This window comes from Macaca nemestrina, chromosome 11 (assembly GCF_043159975.1).
Source record: "Macaca nemestrina isolate mMacNem1 chromosome 11, mMacNem.hap1, whole genome shotgun sequence".
In the NCBI taxonomy this organism is placed as follows: domain Eukaryota; kingdom Metazoa; phylum Chordata; class Mammalia; order Primates; family Cercopithecidae; genus Macaca; species Macaca nemestrina.
In genome coordinates, this window is record NC_092135.1 from 55,552,740 (window position 1) to 55,564,766 (window position 12,027).

The following is a 12,027-nucleotide window of genomic DNA, read 5'->3' on the forward strand; positions in this document are numbered from 1 at the left end:
GCCCTAAGGTGTCAACTCAAGATCTGAAAAAGTAATCACTCAGTATCACTCAAAACAATACAAAGATTTCAAAAGGGACTTTCTGGAAGCAAAGGCCTATAATTGTATGCACAGTATTCACCTGGGCACTAATCAGTATGTGTGTGAAGAAATTATCTAGAACAGGCTTGGTGGCTCATGCCTGTAATCCCAGCACTTTGGGAGGCCGAGGTGGGTGAATCACCTGAGGTCAGGAGTTTGAGACCAGCTGGCCAATGTGGTGAAACCCCATCTTTACTAAAAATACAAAAAAAAAAATAGCTAGGTGTCATGGTGGGCGCCTATAATCCCAGCTGCTTGGGAGGCTGAGGCAGGAGAACCACTTGAACCCAGGAGGCAGAGGTTGCATAGAGCCAAGATCATGCCATTGCACTCCAGCCTGGGCAACAACAGTGAAACTCTGTCTCAAAAAAAAAAAAAAAAAAAAAGAAAAGAAAAGAAAAGAAAGTATCTAAAACTGAAGAAGGAACAACCTGAAAGGATTATAAGCAACTGCCCTTAGTCTTCATACAGGGCCAGGAATAGTTTTGTTTCTATCAGGTAAGGTTGAAAAACTCATTGTTCATGGGGCGCTGGCCAAATTGCATAGAGTAGTTCTTGCCTTAGCAATGGAGAATACCCCCAGGCTGAGCACTGCTCTAGTCCCACCTAACAAATCATAAAAAAAAAAAAAAAAACTTAAAAAATCTTAAAAGCAAGATTCAAAAGGACCAAACTTTCCCAAGTAACTTAATTGTATTCTAGAACAAAGTTTAGAAATATTTATAGAAATACAAAAATATCTGACACCCAGTAAGGTAATATTCACAATGTCTGGCATCCAATAAAACGTTACCAAGATTGTAAAGAAACAAGAAAATATAACCTATAATGAGATCATTAAAAGTTATTATAACTATATTCCACATAGGCAAAACTTTAATTGGAGACATGGAAGATATTTTTTAAACATTCAATTTGAGCTTTTAAAGATAAAAAAAACTCCTGCAATTTGTGAGATGAAAAATACATTAAATGAGATTAATGGCAAATTGGACACAGCAGAAGAAAAACATTAATAAACTTGAAAACACAACAATAAAAAAAAAAATCCAAAATAAAATAGAGGGAAAAAAGACTTTTTTTTGTTTTGTTTTTTTAAAAAAAAGGTCAGAGTATCAGTGAACTGTGTGGCAAAACTTCAAGCAGCCCTAATATCTGTGCTCCCTAATGAAAGTCCCCAAAAGAAAGAAGATGGGAAATGAAAAAAAAAAGATGTTTGAAGAAATAATAAAAATGTTCCAAATTTGATAAACACTAATACTCCCAGTTCCAAAAATCTCAAACACCAAGTACAAGAAAAATGAAAGAAAAAAACCTCCAAAACACTGACACCAAGGCACAACAAAATCAAATTATCAAAAACAGTGAAAGAGACACACTCTTAAAAGCAGTCACAAGAGGGGCAAAAAGAGAAAGGAAGACAAGAATGGCAGCAGATTTCTCACAGGAAACAATGCAAATGAAAAAATAGTGGAACAGCATATTTAAAGTACTGAAAGAAAAACTGTTAATCAAAAACTCTATACTCAGTGAAAACTTTTTTTTTCCCCAAAACTGGGGCTTTGAGACATATATAAGCTGGAAGAATTCATCGTTAGCAGATGCACACTATAAGAAATGTTAAAGGAGGAAGGAAATTGACACCAGATGAAAGTGTGGATCTACACAAAGGGAAAAAGAGCACTGGATATGGTAGCTACAAGGGTGAGTACATAAGATTTCAAAATTAGCATTTAAACTATTAAAACTTACCATTCAGCCTCTCTGGGTAACTAGGAATTATCTGGATGAGTTCTTTTTTCTCAACTTCTCACACCATCTCAGAAAAAAAGAAGAAGAACAAAAGCCTGGAAGACTGATAGGTAACATAAAACCCACATGCCCTTGTCTTTTCAATAAAACAGAAAAAAATTCAACACGGAGTCTTAATAAATTTTTATCAATTTATAAATAAGGGTTGTGTTTTAATAAGACATAAGAGTCACTATGCCGTCAGCTTTTACATTTAAACTGACTTTTAAGAAGCTGCCCACTTTCTGGAGGGCTTCAAGTATGCCTTGTTACTCTTCTGGGAAAATTGTATTTTCCTCTTGCTCAGCTTCTTATTTTAGAGCTATCAAATCATCCTTTGTCATTAATTTTCCAAAAATCTTACGTCTGTATTATCCACATCCAAATCTTTTTTATAAACAAAAATTGTTTTAGCCGCTTGTTAAACAACCAACTATAGAAAATCTAGAATTATTAAATGCAAGGTTTTCTCACAGAAAAACAAAACAAAAACCAAAAACCATTCATGAGGATTCCTAAGGATTTATTTGGGTTCCCTCCAACCCCCAGAAATAGCCAGAATTACATTATAGAAATAATCCTTGCCTTCTGGACGCAGGAAATTGCCTCTTTCGGTCTAACCTCTGTTATCATAGCTCCCTTCAAACTTTCCCAGTCTATCCGGAGTTCTACAAATTACAAAATGACAAATGTAAAGGATCCATCGTTTGATAGATAGGAAAGTACATTTTTAAGCACTCAGGCTTTGGACTCAAACTGACCCAGGTAGTGAAGGCTCAGCTCAGCCATTTAGTAAAAGTATAACCTTCAGCAAGTTCCTAACCTCTCTGAATTTGTTCTTTCATATGTAACAGAGGACAGATGGGAATTCATGAGAATCAAATTAGAAAGTCTAAAGTGCACTCACAGTTCCTATCATATGGTAAGTACCCAATAAATGGCCACTATTACCATATTCCTGCTCAAACAATGTCCAAAATCCTAACTTTAGTACATCTTTCTCTCTTTTGAACGAAGACAAAGCCATACTTAATCATATCTGAAAAATCACAACTTAAATCTTTTTATATCATGTGACATTTACAATGTACCCCATTCAAAAGGCAACTTTGGACACAAATGTTGGAAGTGGAATGAGGTAAATAGCGTATGTGTATGATATACTCTAAAAAGTCTAGGGGCCGGGCATGGTGGCTCACACCTATAATCTCAGCACTTTGGGAGGCTGAGGTGGGAAGATCACTTGAGGTCAGGAGTTCAAGACGAGCCTGGCCAGCATGGTGAAATCCCGTCTCTACTAAAAATACAAAAATTAGCCAGGCATGGTGGCACAAACCTGTAATCCCAGCTACTTGGGAGGTTGAGGCACTAGAATCCCTTGAACCTGGGAGATGGAGGGTGCAGTGATCTGAGATCACGACACTGCGCTCTAGCTTGGGCAATATAGTGAGACTTTGTCTCTAAATAAATAAATAAATAAAGTCTTGGGTCAGCATTATTTACAATAGCCCAAATGAGCAAACAATGCAAAAATCCATCCACAGAATGACTACACAAAATATAATATACACATACAATGGAATATTGTTCAGCCAGAAAAAGGAAGAGAACTCTGACATATGCTATAGTGTGGATAATTTATGTTAACACTATGCTAACCAAAACAAGCCAGACACAAAAAGATACTGTATGATTCCATTTATGTGAGATACCTATAGTAGTCAAATTCATAAAAACAGTAAAAGTAGAATGGTGGTTGCCAGGGACTATGGGGTAGAAGGAAATGAAGAATTATTGTTTAATGAGTATCGAGTTTCAGTTTTTCAAGATAAAAGGAGTTCTGGATATTGGTTTCATAACAATGTGAATGTATTTAACACTACTGAACTGTACAATTAAACATGGTTAAGATAGCAACTTTTATGTTACATATATTTTACCAGAATTTTTAAAAAAGGACTATATCCATGACCTAGCTGAATCTTGAAACATTGTTAAGTAAAATAAGCCAGACACAAAAGGGCAAATATTGTATAATTCCACTTATATGAGGTACCTAGTATAGTCAGATTCATAGAAACAAAGTAGAATAGTGGTTCCGGGGGTAAGAGGAGAGGGAATGGTGAATTATTTTTTAATGAGTAGTTTCTCTTTGGAATACTTTGGAATACAAACATTCTGGAAATAATAGCAGTGGTTGCACAACATAGAGAATGTACTTACTGCCACTGAAATATACACTTACAAAGAGTTAAAATGGTATAAGTTATATATATTTTGCCACCATAAAAAAGCATATGATTTTTTTTTCCATTTTCTAACCAAAAGGATGCTTATAATAGAAGAAATTTAGGTGTTATATGTTTTATATTTAGTGCTTTGTCTTTTCTAATTTTACATGTTGATCTACATACAGGGGTGCACATATACATTTTTATTTATTAAATTCTTAGCACCTGCCCCAATTTTGCCCTTCTTGAGACTGGTCAATAATAAATTACACCTAATGGCATTTCCCCCTTTTCCTGGCCAAACAGCAGCACAAAAACAAATTTAGGCTGTTTTCTTAAGATGCATTTATTTTTGCATATTATTAGATTGTGCCTATAGAACTTTTTGCTAGAGTCTTTATAGAGATGGATCCAGTGGCAAGGACAGAACAGATTTCTTCCTAAGAAGATACTTTGCTAATGAAGGTTTAAGAAGCAAGCACTTTAACTGATGGAGAGAAATAATATGAGAGAACAAAAGTTTACTCCTTTCCTCTTGATCAAACAGACATTCATCTCTTGTGTCTGCAACAGCTGGAAATGAAGCTAGGGAAAAACTAAAAAAAAAAAGTCAAAATGAATCAGCAAATCCCAAGAAGGCAGCTGCTTTCCTGCAGGCAGTTGCTTGCAGAGATCCTCTGAGTATCTCATGACCTTGACCACCCAACCACAGTGGCATGAAGTCCTTCGCAGTTCTTCAGAGTCCTTCATACTTCAAAGTACAGTTGTAGTTCTTCTAAGAACCAAATGAAAAATTCATACAACTGCTATACTGTAAGAAATATAAGATACAAAGGATAAAAGAGGGAACAGGATTTTATGAGTCATGATGGTCATTGAAGAGTACAATTTTTCTCTTCAGATGCTCTATGCCAATCACAGTAATCAAAATAAATGGATTGTGGTGGAGATTATGGTATATTTAGTTTCCTGACTATTTGGTTTAAAAATCTGCTACTGGGAAGTATAGCAGTTAAGGGTCACTTAGACTTAAAGATTGGCTGTATGTCAGATTTCTGTATTTTATAGGCCTCTTTCTGCAGATGAAGCCTCAATTTAGTTTCTATGGAGTTAATCAGGCCCCTAACTGAACTTCAGAGATACTGCATCAATACCCAGTTGGGTATACAATTTCTCCCTGTATTTTTCTAGCTTACTTCTAGTCATTAAGCATAAACTCTCTACCATTGCTGGCCTTCTCTAACTCCACCTCATCTGCTTTTCAACCTCATTAGAGTGACCCTCACATTTTCATTCCTCTCCCAAGCCTCTGGGGCTCTATATTTGTTCTTCCTTCTTTCTAGGATCCGTTGAGCTCTTCCATATAGTTTGTTTACTCAGGGCCCTGCTCAAAAATCACTGCCTTGACCAATTACTGCTAATTTATACTGCTAAACTGGCATATATGCAATGACTCTCAATTGAAATGTTTAAAAATCTACCATTGAGCAACAAAAAGTTGACGTCACTAAATCCAACTTAGGCTCAATTTCTGACTGTGGACTGACATACTGGTTAACTCTTAGGGATTATTTTCTCTGCACCTGAATTTTTACATTTTTATAAGGATAGAGATCATCTTCTGTTACAAACATCCTGGGCAATGAAAATGTTAATTCCAATAAACAATTTTCAACCCATCGAGGGAAAAAGAAAAAACAACTTCTGCCATGTGGGTGACTAATGGAATGCTAGCACTGCAAAAGACCTTCAGCTAGATCACTTCTCTCCCAAACTTTTCACTTGACTGAATCGAGACATGAAGAGAAGTCAAGTGCCTTACCCATGTAAATAATCTGGCAAGGAAATACTTGAACTTGAATTTCCTTATTCCACCTAATGTTCTTTCCCTACCACTTGTTCCAAAACGAATGTGGATGACAACCACTTTCTCTGATCACTACGGTGAGTCAAAAATTACAATCTCCCAGGCTCTAGCCAGAATGACATATCTGGCATTCTTATTAAAGAATCCACGTTTTTAGGTCCTTAGTTCCAGAGAATCCTGATGTGCAGCTAAGTTTCCAACTACACCCTCCTGACTGCCTGGGATCTGAATTAGTTGACCCAGTGACGATGAGAAAGAGTCCCCAAAATGCAGGCTCTGGGGTCCATACATCACAGAGGTATACACGATGAATCATTGGGGGATGGAAAGAAATATATATATATATATATAAAATATATACATATATTTTACATCTAGAAAAAAGAGATTTTAAGCATTACTAATATTAACCCAGGGGTGGGCACTGATAGCCTTACTGTGTCATATATCAGACAAAAGAGAGGGTGATCTCCAATGCAGAAGAGCTAACAGATTAAGCACTCCTCCCCAAAGCACTGTATGCTTTCAACGTATTAAAAACAAATTGCTCTGAAGTTTAATTCAGTTACGAGGAGTCGTGAAGTATGTATTTATCTCTGGTCAAATTAGCCATCACAGAATGACAACTGACTTAAAAAGATTGATAGAAGGAAACTGCAGGTTAAATGTAATACTAGTCATGCCAGTAAAACTGAACAAGAACATTGCAAAACTGACACTTTTCCTATTATAGTTTGAGCTATGCGTGAGTCACATTATCAGGTAAAAGCATGATTACCAAATAAGATTAAACAAGTTAGCCAAGAGGGAAAACAAACAAACAAACAAAAACTATCCAGATGACTTTTAAACATAGGTAGATACACACTATTTTTAATAATGAACCTGACCATAACTCTTTTTTCCCATCAGCTTTCCAGTGTCTTACCCTTAAATATGAATGAACAGTCAAGGATCTTCATCTAGTTATGGAATTCCTCTCATGAGGAACACAGAATCTAAAATACACAGATAAAGGGGGAAAAAAGAAGAATCCTGAAGAAGTGGAAACAAAAAGGACTTAAAGAAGACTTTTAAAAAATCTGTGACATTCTCAGAGAGATACAAGAAGATGTAGCATCATATAACAAGAACAAGAATCTTTTAAAAAGTCCTTTCACAGCTGGGCATGGTGGCTCTCAGCTGTAATCCCAGCACTTTGGGAGGTCAAGGTAGGAGAACTGCATGAGACTAGGAGTTTGAGACCAGCCTGGACAAGATGGCAACACCCCGTCTCTGCAAAAAATACAAAACATTAGCCGAGTGTGGTGGTGCATGCCAGTAGTCCAGTTATGCCTGGCTGAGGTGGGAGGATCACTAGAGCCTGGGAGGTTGAGGCTGTAGTGAGCCATGATCACACGACTATACTCCAGTCTGGATCACAGACTGAGATGCCCATCTCTAAAAATAATAAAAATAAAAATAATAAAGGTAAAATAAGAAGGTCCTTTCACAACTTTTGGAAATTAAAATATTGTTGAGAAATTACACACTAGGAAATAACATATAATATATATTATTAAATATACAATAATAATGTCATAAGATAAAACTGAATATTAATAATAGCTAATATTCATTGAGAATTACTAGGTGCCAGGCACTGTTCCAAGTACTTTACAGATATTAACTTATGCAATCCTCATAACAATATGAAATAGGTACTATTCTATAATTACCCTCCTCATAACTATATGAAATAGGTACTATTCTATATCCTCATAACTATATGAAATAGGTACTATTCTATAATTACCCTCCATTTTAAAGAGGAAGAAACTAAAAGCTTAAAGAAGTAAAGTGACTTGCCCAAAGTTAGACAGCTACTAAGCAGCAGGACTAGGACTATAATCGCACCATTGTTTTGTAGAGTCAATGTTCTTAATCTTTATGCTATACTGCAAACATAAAGATCTGGAAAACAGAAGAGATTTTCTAAACATTAGAAGATCAGCCCAGAAGGTCCAACATCCAAACAACAGGAGTTCCAGATTGAGAGAACTAGGGCTCTATTCTATATCCCACTGGGGATACATAACTAATTAGTTGTGAAGGTAGAATAAAGACATTTTCGGATCTGAAAGGTCACAAAGGATCTTACAAGAACATGCGCTTCAAAAAAACAACACAGTAAATGATAAGCAAGATATCAGAAAACAGGGTTCCTACACAGAAACAAACCAGGGGAATTGTTTGGAAAGTGTTTGGTCAGGAATTAATGACAATACAGTAAAAACTTAGCAACTGCAAATAAAAGAAAATGGCTAACTGCAGGGAAGACAAAATGCCTGTACAGGAAAGGAAATGTAATCACTAGTGAATTAATATTTACTTGGTGACAATAAAATAAACAGCAGACATTGACTTAACTCACAATTATACTCTGTAAAGTTATCTGAAGGAAGAGATTTTTACTTGTTTTGCTCACTGCTTTTCTCTTGGCAATCAGAGCTGTGCCAAGCACATAGTAGGTGCCCAATAAATATATGTTGAATTTAAGAATAAATACAATGAGTCTATAAGAGAGAGGATGTATATATATGTGTGTGTAGGATGAGGGTGAGGAAATGCTGGTAAAAGAGCTCTATTAATGTTTACAACTCACAAAAAAAAAAAAGAAAAAAAAAAAAACAAGAAATAGAAGGGTAATTATGCTATTTTGAAAAACAGAGCAAAGACCAGTAGAGATCATTTAAAAAACAGAAAATGTTCTCTACTGGGGTAGAGAATAAAATACCTAGGAATACAACTTACAAAGGATGTGAAGTATCTCTTCAAGGAGAAGTACAAACCACTGCTCAACGAAATAAAAGAGGACACAAACAAATGGAAAAACATTCCACGCTCATGGATAGAATCAATATTGTGAAAATGGTCATACTGCCCAAAGTAATTTATAGAGTCAATGCTATCCCCATCAAGCTATCATTGACTTTCTTGAAAAAATTAGAAAAAACTACTTTAAATTTCATATGGAACCAAAAAAGAGCCTGTATAGCCACGACAATCCTAAGCAAAAAGAACAAAGCTGGAGACATCATGCTACCTTACTTCAAACTATAATATAAGGATACAGTTACCAAAACAGCATGGTACTGGTACCAAAACAGATATATAGACCAATGGAGCAGAACAGAGTCCTCAGAAATGACGCCACACATCTACAACCATCTGATCTTTGACAAACCTGATAAAAACAAGCAACAGGGAAAGGATTCCCCTATTTAATAAATTGTGTTGGGAAAACTGGCTAGCCATATGCAGAAAACTGAAACTGGACCCCTTCCTTACACCTTATACAAAAATTAACTCAAGATGGATTAAAGACATAAACGGAAGACCTAAAACCATAAAAACCCTAGAAGAAAACCTAGGCAATACCATTTAGGACAGAGGCATGGGCAAAGACTTCATGACTAAACCACCAAAAGCAATGACAACAAAAGCCAAAATTGACAATGGGATCTAATTAAACTAAAGAGTTTCTACACAGCAAAAGAAACTATCATCAGAGTAAACAGGCAACCTATAGAATGGGAGAACATTTTTGCAATCTATCCATCTGACAAAGGCTAATATTCAGAGTCTACAAGGAACTTAAACAAATTTACAAGAAAAAAAACCTCATCAAAAAGTGGGTGAAGGATATGAACAGACACTTCTCAAAAGAAGACATTTATGCGGCCAACAAACATACGAATAAAAGCTCAACATCACTGGTCATTAAAGAAATGCAAATCAAAACCACAATGAGATACCATCTCATGCCAGTTAGAATGGTGATCATTAAAAAGTCAGTCAACAACAGACACTGGAGAGGATGTGCAGAAATAGGAATGCTTTTACACTGTTGCTGGGAGTATAAATTAGTTCAACCATTGTGGAAGACAGTGTGGCGATTCCTCAAGGATCTAGAACCAGAAATACCATTTGACCCAGCAATCACATTACTGGGTATATACCGAAAGCATTATAAATCATTCTACCATAAAGACACATGCACACATATGTTTACTGCAGCACTATTCACAATAGCAAAGACTTGGAACCAACCCAAATGCCCATCAATGATAGACTGGATAAAGAAAATGTGGCACATATACACCATGGAATACTATGCAGCCATAAAAAAGGATGAGTTCATGTCCTTTGCAGGGACCTGGATGAAGTTGGAAATCATCATTCTCAGCAAACTAACACAGGAACAGAAAACCAAGCACCACATGTTTTCACTCATAATTGGCAGTTGAATAATAAGAATACATGGACACACAGGGAGGGGAATATCACACACTAGGGCCTGTTGTGGGATGGGGAGTTGGGGGAGGGATAGCATTAGGAGAAATATCTAATGTAGATGACGAGTTGATGAGTGCAGCAAACCACCATGGCACATGTATACGTATGTAACAAACCTGCATGTTCTGCACATGTATCCCAGAACTTAAAGTATAATTAAAAAAAATAAAAAAAAAAATAGAAAATGGTTGCTACCAGGGAAGGGGAAAATGAAAGCAGAAAATAGCCCAAGATCGCTGCTTTTTATTATAAACCTTGTAGAACTCTATAGACCACCTGACCTCCCAAATCAGCACAAAACTGCCATAACTTCAACCTTCCAAAATACATTCTCATTTTAGAAAGATGGAAACCACAGAATATGTGAAGAAATAACACAGAGCAACACCACTCAAAGATAATCATGTTAAATATTTTGGTATAACTGGATATTTTTTTCTAGGCATATTTTCAACAACTGACTTCATATCTGGCATGTAAATTGGTATCCTGAATTCATTTATAAAAACACTCAAACTAAATAAGAGGAAAAGATCATTTGCTGGAAAAAGAAAGCCAACCTCTCCCAACTCATAACACAGCAATTCAGTATGCATATTCTATTGAAAAGAAATCAATAACATTTTCACGCAAAAAAAAAAGTAGAACAAAATGTGTAATCTCTTTCAACAAACAGCAGCATATTAATTAAGAGTCCAGGTGCTAGAACAGTCTACCTGGGCTCAAATTCCAACTCTACTGTTTTTGTGGTTGTGTGATGGGCACTATTATAACCTCCACAAACCTCAGTTTCTCTAAATGTAAAATAAAAATAATAATGGTACCTACCTCCTAATATTTCTATGAGGAGTACCTGTTCAACAGTAAGCAAATAACCCAGCATGTCGTAAATGCTCAGTAAACATTAGCATTGCAATTATTATGATTAATAACTATCTAATGGGTGAGACACAACAAAAATATGTAAGACCAGTGGAATAAACAAAGGGATTTAACAAAGCCAAACGCAAAGGGTCACCAGTGTGAGAGGAAGGACAGGACAGAAGCCTCTCCTTTCTGATATTTGACACTAAAATTTATTTGTCAAATAAGCGAATCATGGATGCACTTTAAATTCCAAGCTGAGGAGTTTCCGAGCAATTTTAGTGACCTCATCCAGTAAGAGAGAGTTGCATGGAGAGGGTAACAGCTATTCAGGGTGATTTGGCTAATGGAAACTGTCAAAATGACAGTGCAGTGGGTCACACTCTAGAGTACAGGTCTTGCACAATAGGACACTCTTCAAAAATGTGGATTCATTAGGTTTTGAAATACAGTTGACCCTTAAACAACACAGGTTTAACGACACGGGTCCACTTATATTCACAAATTCAATCAAACACACAGTATTCACAGAATGTAAAACCTGCATATAGGGAGGGCCAGCGCTTCCTATGCAAGGGTTCTGCAAGGCCAACTACGGGACTTGAGTGTGCATGAATTGGTGTCCTGGGACCAATTCCCTGCGTATACTGAGGGACAAGTCTACTGCGTCCTGGGTCCCTGGTACAGGGAGAATAAGAGTCAGAATGCTTTGAAAAGAAATCTTGGGAGCCAAAGAAGTGCTCACATATAACACAGGCCTGTAGCGAATGAGAGAGTCCTTCAGGGCATTCCAATTTCAGTGAAGAAATGATTATTTTGGGATGGGGTGAGAGGAGACAGGAAGATCATCCCTTC